Below are 14,242 nucleotides of genomic sequence, written 5' to 3'. Positions count from 1 at the left end.
ATATTTTTCAGAAAGTATAATCTACCATCTGATGACTCTTCCTCTATTTACAAATTCCCATGATCGCACAGTAATTTATTAGTAATATTTATTGGAAAATATATGTTTTGAAATATTGCTTGAATATATTACAGATAATAGGTTAAATACTCTCATTATTCAGGTAACATATGCTAGTTTGACCCAAGTGCAAAGGAACATAATTTCTGGAAACAATCTCTCTTCATCACAAAAATTAATTCTTTCATCAGACCTAAAGCCACTTTCAGTTATTAATATGCAATTACAGTTTCATCAGTTCCAATCTCCAGAATTAATTACCATTTTAATATTTGATCTTGCTGTCACAATTTACTTTATAAATATGTTCTCAAAGCTGTAACTCCAGGTACTATCTGCTTTAGCCCCCTCTAACATCACCCCACTTCAGAAGATTCACTACAAGTATTATCACTAAAAGTGAAGGGTTAAAACACTGTTAAATCACAACAATATTTACAGAAATATCAGAATGAACAATGGGAAAGATTTTATTTTTTGTTTTTGCAGGGGCAAAGGAATTTAGACTCAAATTTCATGTTCTCACCAAGCTCCTCGGCATAATTGGAATGCAATTTAGAGGAGATAAATGTGTAGTCCAAAAAATGCACATAAACGAGGAACAGAAACAGATTTAGAAATACATGGCTTAATTGATGTCCTGAGGACCTATAACAGCTGGAGGCCTCATTTCATTATTCCATTTCTTAAAATTGGAAGGAAAATACATAGGGAGCTTTGTCTGTCTGGGAGAGCATCCACCAACCTATTTATCCATTGTAGTTACAGTTATACACTCCATGCTTGTGAATAATTATTGAATTTTGAAAGAACTGGGAATTCTTAGATTTAATGCAGTGGTATATGGCATGCTTATGGAATTACTTCTACAACTGAAAAGCACTGATGTGTCTTCTGAAATGAAATGCCTGCTACTATGGAAAAAATCCAGAAATAGCCACAGATTGTTTTATGTACACTGACATTCAAGTTAATGTCATCTGGATGGACACATGGGAGCACAATGAGATGAGATGAGGAATCAGGCATGGTTTTGCTTTCCTTTAATAAGATCAAAAAAACATCATTTTAAAAAGCAGTCATAAAAATAGTCATATAATAGAAATACAAAATCAGACAAAACTTATACTGTCTTTTTTCTTAAAGAGAAATAATAGATTTTTGTTCAACATAAAAAGCTAATTTTCTTTTAGGCCACTGTTTCCTCCAATATAGGGAAACTCATAACTGAAAAGAAAGTGGGTTTTTGATTTTCTGTTTGTTTTGCTTTGGGGTTTGGGGGTTTTTTGTTTGTTTGTTTTAGGAGGGATTGAGGGGGCTTACACTGGGTGGGATGGAGATGAGAGGTTAAAACATATTTGGAGTAATAGGTATGGACATGGTTTTTGTTAATGTTGAATCAGGTATTTTTTGTGCCTATTTCCTACCAAATTAAGGGAGAAACTGTGGAAAATTAAATATTAGGTTATTAAACAATAAAGTAATTGAGATTTTTACTTCAAATAGATTGAAAGTTAATTAACACACTTTTTTAGAAAACTCAATTTTGGGACTTCTGGCCAAGATGGCGGAGAGGAGGCACATAGCTGTGTAAGCTCTGTGTTTTCTTTCAGAATCCATCCCATTACAAGCCTCTGAATTAATGCTTGACTGAAAAAAACCCCACAAATAATTACCAAGAGAAGACACCCTTGAGATTCACCAGGAAAGGTCTGTTTTGCTCAGGGGCGGGGACAGTTTTAGATCTGGAGCAGGCTGAGGGCAGCAGAGGCAGCAAGAGCACGGGAGCAGACTGGAGAGGTGGTGGGGTGTGATCTCAGCAGTCTTTGCGGGGGGAGCTTTGTTACAGGACTGGATACTTTGCCCTGGCAGCAAGGCAGCAGAGAAGCTAAAAACACGGGGGAGGGGGAGGGAAGGGAGGAGGGGGTGGTGAAGAATACAACCCAAACAGCTGGATTCTCTCTGGACCTGGCCACCCCTCCCCCACAGTGTCTCAGCACACTCTCAGATCTCAGAGCGCAGGCGCAGCACAGTCCTGCTAGTGCCTCGCTGCTGCTCCCGCAGTCTGTAGAGGAAGCTCAAGCTCGGTAACACTACCCAGCTCCTCCCCCGAAAAAAGCAGATTCCACTTAGGGGTTTTTTCTTTTTTTCTTTTTGCTAGTTTGTCTTTGATTCTTCTCTGACAAAATGAGCAAATAATTGAAGAGGACTTTAACCCTTGACAGCTTCTATACAGATAGAGAGCAGATTCTAAACCCTGAGGAGACTAAAAACAGACTGTTTCCAGGTGAATCCCCAAAGGAGGAGATCATCTGTTCCTCAGCACAGATGAACCTCATAGAAGAAATTAAAAAGGCTCTCACAAGGGATCTAGAAGAAAAATGGGAAAAGGAGAGGGAGGCTTGGCAAGAGAGGCTGGAGAAGGCATCCCACTCATTTAAAGACAGAGTGGATAAAGAAATCAAATCCTTGAAAAATAAGATTAGTGAACTGGAAACAGAAAATAGCTCTCTAAAAAACAAAATTGGAGAAATGGAAAAAAATTCCATAGAACAAAAGAACTCAATTGGATAATTAGAAAAAGATATTAAAAAAGTGAATGAAGAAAATACTCATTGAAAATCAGAATTGAACAATTGGAATTGAATGACTCGAAGAGACAAGAAGAATCAATCAAGCAAAAGCAAAAAAATCAAACAATGGAAAAGAATGTGAAATACTTTCTGGGGAAAACAACAGACCTGGAAAACAGATCCAGCAGAGACAATCTGAGAATCACTGGACTCCCAGAAAAGTATGATGAAAAAAAGAGCCTGGATACTATTTTCCAGGAAATTATCAAAGAGAACTGCCCAGAAGTCATAGAAACAGAGGGTAAAATAGACATTGAAAGAATTCATCGATCACCTACTGAAAGGGATCCTAAAATCAAAACACCAAGGAATATAGTGGCCAAATGCCAGAACCCTCAGACGAAGGAAAAAATACTGCAAACGGCTAGAAAAACCCAATTCAAGTATCGAGGAGCCACAATAAGGATCACCCAGGATCTAGCAGCATCCACATTAAAGGATCGAAGGGCCTGGAATATGATATTCCGAAAGGCTGAGGAACTTGGTATGCAACCAAAAATAACTTACCCAGCTAGAATGAGCATCTTTTTCCAGGGAAGAAGATGGACATTCAATAAGTAAGCAGATTTCACCTATTTTTGATGATTTACAAAAAAGTTTGATCTATAAATATAGAACTCAAGAGAAATCTAAAAAAGGTAAAGATTAATCTTGGGAACTATATTTCTGCTATAAAGATGTATAAAGAATACATGTATACCTTGTTCTAGAAACTAGATGTGGAAAGGACATTGTACTAGAAAAATGGTAAAGTGGGAGTACTACATCTCATGAAGAGGCAAAGGAAACCTATTATATCTGAGAGAAAGAATGGAGGGCCATGAATATAGTGGATATCTTACTGCCTTCAGAATTAGCTTTAAGAGAAAAATTTTAGACATATTCAATTTATGGTGAAACTTCTCCCACCTCATTGAAAAGTGAGAAAAGAAAAGTTAAAAGGGAAGGAATAAGCTAAGTGGAAGGGAATACGGAAACTGGGAGGGAAAGGGGTAAGATAGGGGGAGGAATTCTAAGGCAGGGGGAGGGATACTAAAAAGAGAGGGCTGTGAGAAGCAAGTGGTGCTCACAAGCTTAATACTGGAAAGCGGGGTAAGGGGGAAAGAAGGGAGAAAAGTATAAACAGGGGTTAACAAGATGGCAAGTAATACAGAATTGGTCATTTTAACCATAAATGTGAATGGGGTAAACTCCCCCATAAAGAGGAAGCAGTTAGCAGAATGGATTAAAAGCCAGAATCCTACAATATGTTGTTTACAGGAAACACACCTGAAGCAGGGAGATACATGCAGGTTAAAAGTAAAAGGTTGGAGCAAAATCTACTATGCTTCAGGTGAAGTCAAAAAAGCAGGGGTAGCCATCCTGATCTCAGTTCAAGCTAAAGCAAAAATTGATGTAATTAGAAGAGATAAGGAAGGGCACTATATCTTGCTAAAGGGTAGCATGGATAATGAAGCAATATCAATATTAAACATATATGCATCAAGTGGTATAGCATCTAAATTCTTAAAAGAGAAATTAAGAGAGCTGCAAGAAGAAATAGACAGCAAAACTATAATAGTGGGAGATCTCAACCTTGCACTCTCAGAATTAGATAAATCAAACCACAAAATAAATAAGAAAGAAGTCAAAGAGGTAAATAGAATACTAGAAAAGTTAGATATGATAGATCTCTGGAGAAAATGTAATGGAGACAGAAAGGAGTACACTTTCTTTTCAGCAGTTCATGGAACTTATACAAAAATTGACCATATATTAGGACATAAAAACCTCAAACTCAAATGCAGTAAGGCAGAAATAGTAAATGCATCCTTTTCAGACCACAAAGCAATGAAAATTACATTCAAAAAAAGCCAGGGGAAAGTAGACCAAAAAATAATTGGAAACTAAATAATCTCATACTAAAGAATGATTGGGTGAAACAGCAAATCATAGACATAATTAATAACTTCACCCAAGAAAACAATAATAATGAGACATCATACCAAAGTGTATGGGATGCAGCCAAAGTGGTAATAAGGGGAAATTTCATATCTCTAGAGACCTATTTGAATAAAATAGAGAAAGAGACGGTCAATGAATTGGGCTTGCAACTAAAAATGCTAGAAAAGGAACAAATTAAAAACCCCCAGCCAAACACTAAACTTGAAATTCTAAAAATAAAAGGAGAGGTCATTTATAGGCCGAGCAAATATAATAAATATGACAATACTCCCTAAACTAATCTATTTATTTAGTGCTATACCAATCAGACTTCCAAGAAAATATTTTAATGATCTAGAAAAAATAACAACAAAATTATATGGAACAATTAAAAGTCTAGAATCTCAAGGGAATTAATGGAAAAAAAATCAAATGAAGGTGGCCTAGCTGGACCTGATCTAAAATTATATTATAAAGCAGCAGTCATCAAAACCATTTGATATTGGCTAAGAAATAGTTGAGTTGATCAGTGGAAAAGGTTAGGTTCACAAGACAGAATAGTCAACTATAGCAATCTAGTGTTTGACAAACCCAAAGATCCTAACTTTTGGGATAAGAATTCATTATTTGATAAAAACTGCTGGGATAACTGGAAATTAATATGGCAGAAATTAGGCATGGATCCATACTTAACACCATATACCAAGATAAGATCAAAATGGGTCCATGACCTAGACATAAAGAATGAGATTATAAATAAATTACAGGAACATAGGATAGTTTATCTCTCAGACTTGGGAAGGAGAAAGAAATTTGTGACCAAAGATGAACTAGAGACCATTACTGATCACAAAATAGAAAATTTTGATTATATCAAATTAAAAAGCCTTTGTACAAACAAAACTAATGCAAATAAGATTAGAAGGGAAGCAACAAACTGGGAAAACATCTTCACAGTTAAAGGTTCTGATGAAGGCCTCATTTCCAAAATATATAAAGAACTGACTCAAATTTATAAGAAATCAAGCCATTCTCCAATTGATAAATGGTCAAAGGATATGAACAGACAATTTTCAGATGATGAAATTGAAACTATTACCACTCATATGAAAGAGTTTTTCGAATCACTTTTGATCAGAGAAATGCAAATTAAGACAACTCTGAGATACCACTACACACCTGTCAGATTGGCTAAGATGACAGGAAAAAAATAATGATGAATTTTGGAGGGGATGCGGAAAAACTGAGACACTGATGCATTGTTGGTGGAGTTGTGAATGTATCCAACCATTCTGGAGAGCAATCTGGAATTATGCCCAAAAAGTTATCAAACTGTTCATACCCTTTGATCCAGCAGTGCTACTACTGGGCTTATACCCCAAAGAGATACTAAAGAAGGGAAAGGGACCTGTATGTGCCAAAATGTTTGTGGCAGCCCTGTTTGTATTGGCTAGAAACTGGAAATTGAATGGATGCCCATCAATTGGAGAATGGTTGGGTAAATTGTCATATATGAATGTTATGGAATATTATTGTTCTATAAGAAATGACCAGCAGGATGAATACAGAGAAGCTTGGAGAGACTTACATGAACTGATGCTAACTGAAATGAGCAGAACCAGGAGATCATTATACATTTCGACAACGATATTGTATGAGGATGTATTCTGATGGAAGTGGATTTCTTTGAGAAAGAGACCTAACTGAGTTTCAATTGATAAATGATGGACAGAAGCAGCTACACTCAAAGAAAGAACACTGGGAAACAAATGTGAACTATTTGCATTTTTGTTTTTCTTCCCGGGTTATTTTTACCTTCTGAATCCAATTCTCCCTGTGCAACAAGAGAACTGTTCAGTTCTGCAAACATATATTGTATCTAGGATATAGTGCAACATATCTAACATATATAGGACTGCTTGCCGTCTAGGGGAAAGGGTGGAGGAAGGGAGGGGAAACAGAAGGGAGTGCAAATTGTAAAAAAAATTACCCTGGCATGGATTCTGTCAATATAAAGTTATTATTAAATAAAATAAAATAAATTAAAAAAAAAAAAGAAAACTCAATTTCAAAGTGTAAAGGGCCCCAGATAGTGTGAGGACTCTGGGTAAGATCTAAGACCCTTCAGCCCAGAGGGAACCTGCTGACAACATCTGGTTTGGCTCCCCACCTCCCTTTGATCTCACTCTTCCTGAGAAGTCAAAGAATGGGTGACTACCTGTGTTCTACTTGAAGCAAGAGATACTTACAGTAAGAGGAATTTACATATCAATAGCAAGGTGCTTATAGTTAGCACTTGCTCAGTGTGATGTGATGATATAATGGTTCTCTAATTGGCACATTCTTAGTGTGCTATAATGATTTAATCATACCAAGGTATTTAAGAGCTGAGAGAACTTGAATAAAAAAAGTCCATCTTTGACCATCCTCTTGGTTCTCTTCCTGTCTTATTCACTCCTCCATTAAGACCAAGGCTGGTCCTGAGATCCTCCAGAGAGCTAGTCGGGATGGTATATTTTGGCACCCCTATTTGGGGGCTCTAGAAAGCACACTACATTTTGGAATCCAAATAGGGACCTCCAGAAGGTCACTACATCAAAGCATATATTATATTAAGAGAAAAAAGTGACAAAAGATTATTTACATAATCATCTATTGTCATTACATAAAGTGTGACTGAAAAGACAAGAACAACAATCCCTCCCTCTCCTTTTATCCAACATAAAAAAAAAATTATTTGTTTATTTTTTTTTTTGGTGAAAATAAGATAAGGACCTTTCTAAAGGTGAGTTATTAGTAAAGAAACTGGGCTACAACTCTTCTGAGCACCCATAATTCCTTAAAATGGAATGTTAAATAGACATTTCAGGTTTTCTAGATAGGCTTAGTTATAAGGGAAGTAGGTTCTGTTCCCTTTTGAATTGTTTTGAATTCAGACATTCCCACAGCAGATATATGATAAAAGAGCAGACTGATAGGATGAATTAACAAACCTACATACAACCAGGATTATGGAATATAATTTCATTGGCTGAATTATATTCATCAACTGAATGATAGAAAATGTTTTATTTGGGGCAGAAATGAACAATATCTAAAACTTACATACATACATACATATATATATGTATATGTATATGTATATATTCTGTGTAGTTTATCAGATACCCTGGAGGACTAATGGAAAGACTCATCCGTCCATGAACTATTTCATTTGTCAGGGTATGATCCCAAAAGGAATCCTAAATTTCCCTGCTTCCTTTTGGATTAGGCTTCTAAATTATTAATCCAGATATATCCTCTAGATCAGATTGCATTATTAGTATAATTTCATTTTCTACATTATAGAATATATCTATGTGAAAGTCTAAAATCATTTTGAAAGTGAGGAGAGATAAAACCATTTTTTCATGGTCATTCAGATACTGAAACCAATTTTTTTTTCAACCAAAATTGAATTTCTGATCTCCAATGTTTTTGATCCACATTAAGATCAAAGTTCATAGTAGGAATTTAAGAATTTGTTGACCTATAGTGCCTACTATATGCCAGATATTCTGCTAAACACTTTACAAATATTAACTCTTTTCATTATTACAACAATTTTGTGAGGTGCTGTTATTATCTTCAAATTAAAATTGAGGAAACTGAGGCAAATAGAGATGAAGTTACTTACCCAGGGTCACAAAGATAGTATGCATCTGAGGATGATCAGAATTTTTGTCTACTATGCTATTTAGCTGCCCCTCATAAATGAGTTGCTCATAGGTAGTGACTGTCATAACTAGTTGAGAAGTGTCATTGAAACTAACATTTTCTTGATTCAAAATGTAGTACTTTATATGTGACTATAGACCATTGTCACATAGGTAATTTTTTTAGACACAGGATAGCTCTTCTCGACTCAAAGACCAGAATAGAATTTGTTTGACTTGTTTTCCCTCTGGACTAGATGCCAAGTTTACTGCTAAATTTGTCTCCTGGCTGAAATAAATTGACAGGTCTATCAAATTGCAAATGCAAATGTTATGCAAAGCCTAACTGAATGAATTATATTCATAAATTGGCACTTATATGAACTACTAGATTTCATGAACTTTCAAGTTACTGCTCTCAACTCTATAGGTTATACCAATTTTCCAAATTTTTTGGAGTGATGTTTTCCCTTTAAAAATTACGGAATTCTCTCATACTTTTCAACCAATAGCTTATGCAACCAGTTTTCTTCACCTATATTTTATTCAAATGAAGTTTATAATTCATTACAATATTTATGCACACAAACCCATCTTAAGTTCATATTAAAATAAACATGTGGGTATTTATAAATAATATTATTATTCATATTTATAATATCAAATAATCATGATAGTATTATTTTAATGTGATTAGCATGCTTGCTTTTTAATACATGCATCTTAAAAATAGGATTACTGATGATATTACAACTTGTAAAACATTTTTAAGCACAATCAAGATCAGTCATATCTTTACATTAGTTATAACAGGAAATTTCTATTTCATAGAAATAAGATTTTACAAATGGTAATAATGTATGTAATTTTTTGTTTATTAACTGGTAGGATTCCTTATTTACACATTGCAATGTCAGAGGTATATTCCTAAAGGTCTGTTCTGGGTCTTCTTTTTCCTCTGTAGTGTCATATCTGGTGATCTTATCATTTTCCATGTGTTGAGATATCATATCTATGCAGATGACTAAAAAATGAACACATCTAGCATTAGTTTCTCTCCCCAGGTCTACTATCTGGATAGTGTATATACATCTGGAATTCAATATGTACAAAACAAATTCATCTTTTAAACTCTAAGCTTTTTTTCCTTCAGCTCTCCCCTCTCTTTTTAGAAATTGGATTATCAATAAGAGATCATAAGATCATATATAGAGAAAGTCAAAAGGAAGGTCATATTTGTAATCATTTACTCCAACTCCATCATTTTACAAAGAGGGACACTGGGTCCAGAGAACTTAAATGATTTATCTAAGTCAACACAGGCAGAGGATATAATTAGAATTAAACTTCACCTTGTATTCCTAATAAATCTGTAAAGAGCTGGGCAACATGTTTTTTTATAGATTCTCTGGAGACATTGTTCTTCACTAAAATAATGAGAACTCCAAATATTTCAAAGCTCTTTTTATTTGCAATGCTGTTGTCATATTTCACATGTATAATTGAGATCATATTGCTTGTCTTTGGGTAGGGAGAAATTTTGAAATTTTAAAAATTTAAAAATAATAACAAATTGGAAAATAAAATAATAAAAATGAAAATAATAATGTTTTGTCATCCAATTTTTTCTTCATAGTTCTGCTCACTTTACTTTGGGTTAGTTCATAATAAGCATGAAGATTGTTTTTTGTCATTTCTAATAGCACAATGATATTCTATTATATTCACATTCCACAAATTTTTAGGTATTCTTTAATTGTTTAAAAATCAATAAAATATATTTCCTTAAATTTAATTCTTTATTTTCCCTTTGAGTCCCCCATTTAGGATCAATAGATTTGATTACTTGTAATTACTTTCTTTTTCAAGCTATATGGTCTTCTTTTTTTATAGAGTGGAAGGCATAGAGTCAAGAAGACTCATCGTTCTCACTTCAAATCTGGCCAATTACTAGCAGGGTTATCTTATGCAAGTCACTTAACCTTATTTGCCTTCTTTTCCCCATTTGTAAAAGGAGCTGGAGAAGGTAATAGGAAACATTACTCCAGTATCTCTGCCAAGAAAACCCTAAATAGGGTTAAAAAAATTGGACATGACTGAAAAACAGAATCTTCATCCTCACATTCCTTCTTGTTTTACTATTCAGTTTGATGTAATGCTTTGTCAAGGTGTTTGTGAATATATTTAAACTCATTTATATCTTTTAGAGTGAGGTCATATGATGTATTCTCTTCATGTTAATTCCAATTGTGTTATCATAAGTTGTACTCTATTCTTCCTTTCCTCCTTTAAATTTGTATATTCTATTTACTCTTTCTTCTCCACCAATTTACCAACCCCCCAAAAAAACATTGTTTTTATGTAACTACCTTAGTATATTTTGAAAATATTAGGAATCTGAATTAATACTTGTTTCTTCTCTATTAAAAAGTCATCTTTATGTTATGCTATCTCAATTAAATTCATCTTTAAACACTTAAATTTAGAAAATTTTACAAACCCTCTATTTCAATGAGAATCCATTTCCCCCCCTTTGTGGCATTATACTATTTTACAATGTAAGTTAGTAGCAAATCTATTTCTTTTGTCTTTTTAGGTTATTGTATTCTGAAATTTCTCATTTCTTAAATAAAATATGATTTATTTGAGAAAACAACAATTCTCTATCAATAACAGAATTTATGAATCCTTATGATACATATGATGTATCTTTTTCTGTATTGGATTTTTTATTCTATGTTTTTGTAGTTATGCTATATAAATGGACTGGTTTTTGTACTAATTTCAGAAGTTCTACTTAATTTTCTGCTCAATCTGCATATAGATTTAAGAATCAGAAATACATTAGTTTGCTTTTAATTAATAATAAAATATAGGACAAACTTAAATTTTTATTTTGAAAATTGTAAATTATTACCTAGAATCATTACTTAAGTCATTTAAATTGCTTTTAAAAATTAAACCTTTTAAGGATATACTTATAGGGCATTAAACTAAGTAAATGTATGAATGCATGGGTATGCATACACAAAATGCATATGTTCTACTTGCACACAAAGATTAATTTCATCTTCAAAAGCAGCAAGTAACATGATATAACAAATATCATGGAACAATATCAGGTGATGTTAAAATAAGCATTTCATACTTGCATTGAGATTCAATAAATGCTATGTCAAGTTGGTTTTATTTTTTTAACCTCATTTGCAAATACAGCATTCAATAATTCATTGTACTGAATTTACTATCATTTGGAGAGAGCTTCTTAATATCATCTGACTTTTGTTTTCTTCAATATTAACTTTTTTTTTTTAACAAACATAAGTGCAAAAAGTACACTAAAAATAACACAATAATTTTGATCACTGCTGTGTGCCTCCCATATCCCTTTCAGGGTGAGTAGGGACAATTCTTATTATATAGTTATGTCTGTTTGTTCCTTTCCATAGAGTTTTCTAGGCAAAAATACTGAAGTAATTTGGCATTTCCTTCTCCAGTGGATTAAGGTAAGCAGAGGTTAAGTGACTTGCAAGTAAAGTATCTGAGATGGAACTGAACTCACATCTTCCTCACTCCTGGCCCAATACACTGAACCAGTTAGCTACCCTAAGAGTGAAAATTGAGGACATGTAACACAAGTTTGGAATACTAGGGTTTCTTTAGATTTTATGTAAGTGAGATTACTGAATCAAATAGTTTTCAAGGTCCTGCCAAAACAAAATGCTTTATACATTATCTCACTAGAGTCTCACAACCCAATAAAATACACTTGACTCACTTGAATGTTAAGGAAAACTGAAAATCAAAGAGTTGAAATATTTTTTTCCTCCAAGAATATTATAGCTTCTGAATGTCATAGGCAGGATTCAAATCCAACTCTCCCTACTTCCAAGTTTAGGACAAGATATATTACTCCATTCTGATCTTTAAGTTTTGAATGGATAGTTCATATGAACATTGCCTTAGTTTCTTATGTTTGATAATCAGAACAATTTGCAGCATATGCTGAAAATATGTACACTTTTGTTCCAGATTTATGAATGGTTCCTATGGAATGTTACTAGAATGCATGTATTTGAAAGGAGAATAATTTGAGTCTCTTTAAATAGCTAACTGAATGTTTTTTTTTTTTTTAATTAGAAGTCAGATCAAAAAATCCATTATTCCTTGTCAATATATTGGGTTAAGCCTCAGGGCTGGAAAGACACCGGGATGCCTATTGCAAATTGAACTTTTCCCAACAAATGTAGGATACATTTTTGTCAGTTATTTTCCTTATTTTTTTTTCCTTATTTTCCTTAAAGCCAGTCACAGGGGTGGGTAAAAATTCAGAATGCATTCTCAGAAAGAACCACATTAGGGGCAGCTACTATTAACAACAAAGGAAAGAAGGAATAAAATTAAGTGATTTGTTAGATAGCCACCTCTAAGACCTCTAAGTCCACATAAATGAATGCAAATTGAAATTAGAGACCTGCCTGCTAAGGAGCTTTGATTATCCAAAAGAATATCAGTGACCAGTTTCATCTCCTCTGAACTCATCAATCAACAATCAGCAAGCATTTATTAAACTCTTAGTATTTGACAGATACTGGGCTAAATTCTGGAATACAAAGTAAAAGCAAAACATAGCCCTTGGCCTCAAGAAAATTACATGGTAAAGGGAAAGGCAAAATATAAATCAGGACATACAAAAAAAAATACAAAGTAGCTGGAAGTTAGGGGTTTTTGGGGGTTGTTTTTTTTGGGGGGATGGGGAACTATTTGGGGCAGTCTGTGAACCAGCTGTGGGGATCAGGAAAAAAGTCTAATGAAAGAGTTATTTTTAGCTTAGTCTTAAAGAAAGCCAGGATATCCAAGAGTCAGAAGCTAGAAAGCAGGAAATTCCAGGTATAGGGTTTAGCCAGTGCAAAAATACAGAGATGGGAGATGGAGTGTTATGTTTCTGGAACAGTAAGCCAGAAATGCTAGACAATAGGGTGTATGGAGAGGAGTAGAATCAAAAGAGTGGGAATGGATCAGGTAGAAAGATGATTAATTTCATTCACAAGAGAATTTGCTTCTAAAAGTAATGGGAGTCAATGGGGTTTATTCAGAATGTTCAAATCTATGATTTGAAATGTCACTTTGGCAGATGAATGGAAAATGGATTGGAGCAGGAAGAGATTTTGAGGCAAATAGAATAATTAGTAAAATATTGAAAGACTTTAGTAATAGCTGATGAAGGCCTACACTACATTGATCTCTGTGTGAATGGAGAGAAGAAGACATGAGAAATGCTGGGAAGTCAGAAAGAATAATATTGGGGGAATTGATTGGATATGTAGTTTGGAAAAAAATTGATCAAGAATGACAAGATTGTAAATCTGGTTACTGAGAAGATTCTAGTGACACCCTTGACATTAATGATAGCTTTCAGAAAATTTAAGAATGTGCTTAAACTGATGGGGAAGAAAATGAGGATTATTTTTAGCTATATTGATTTGGAGATGTCTAAGTAGCATAAAATTCAAAATGTCCAAAAACATTTGGTGATATAAAATTGAAGCTCAAGAGACAGTTGAGATACATACATACATATATATATATATATATATATGATCTGCATAGAAATAATTTAATTTATCAAATGAAAGGTCATCAGATGAAAGAATATAGAAAGAAAAGAGGGTACAGAATCGAGTCACAGGTGACATTCAGTAAGTATATGAGCCATAGATAAAAATTTAGCAAGACATGTATGAAAATTCAGATAAAAACAAGAACTCATGATCAAACAGAAGACGAGAACTGAAAAAAATTGATTAGCAAAATTCAAAGAGGAAACAGGAAGAGAAGGTAATGAACAATGTCCAACACTTCAGAGAGGTCAAGAAGGATAAGCAATAAGAACAAGACAATATTTGACAACTAAGATAGAATTGTTAACTT

This window comes from Antechinus flavipes, chromosome 5, assembly GCF_016432865.1.
Source record: "Antechinus flavipes isolate AdamAnt ecotype Samford, QLD, Australia chromosome 5, AdamAnt_v2, whole genome shotgun sequence".
NCBI lineage: Eukaryota > Metazoa > Chordata > Mammalia > Dasyuromorphia > Dasyuridae > Antechinus > Antechinus flavipes.
The sequence above is the reverse complement of the archived record's forward strand: the minus strand, read 5'-3'. Positions refer to the sequence as shown.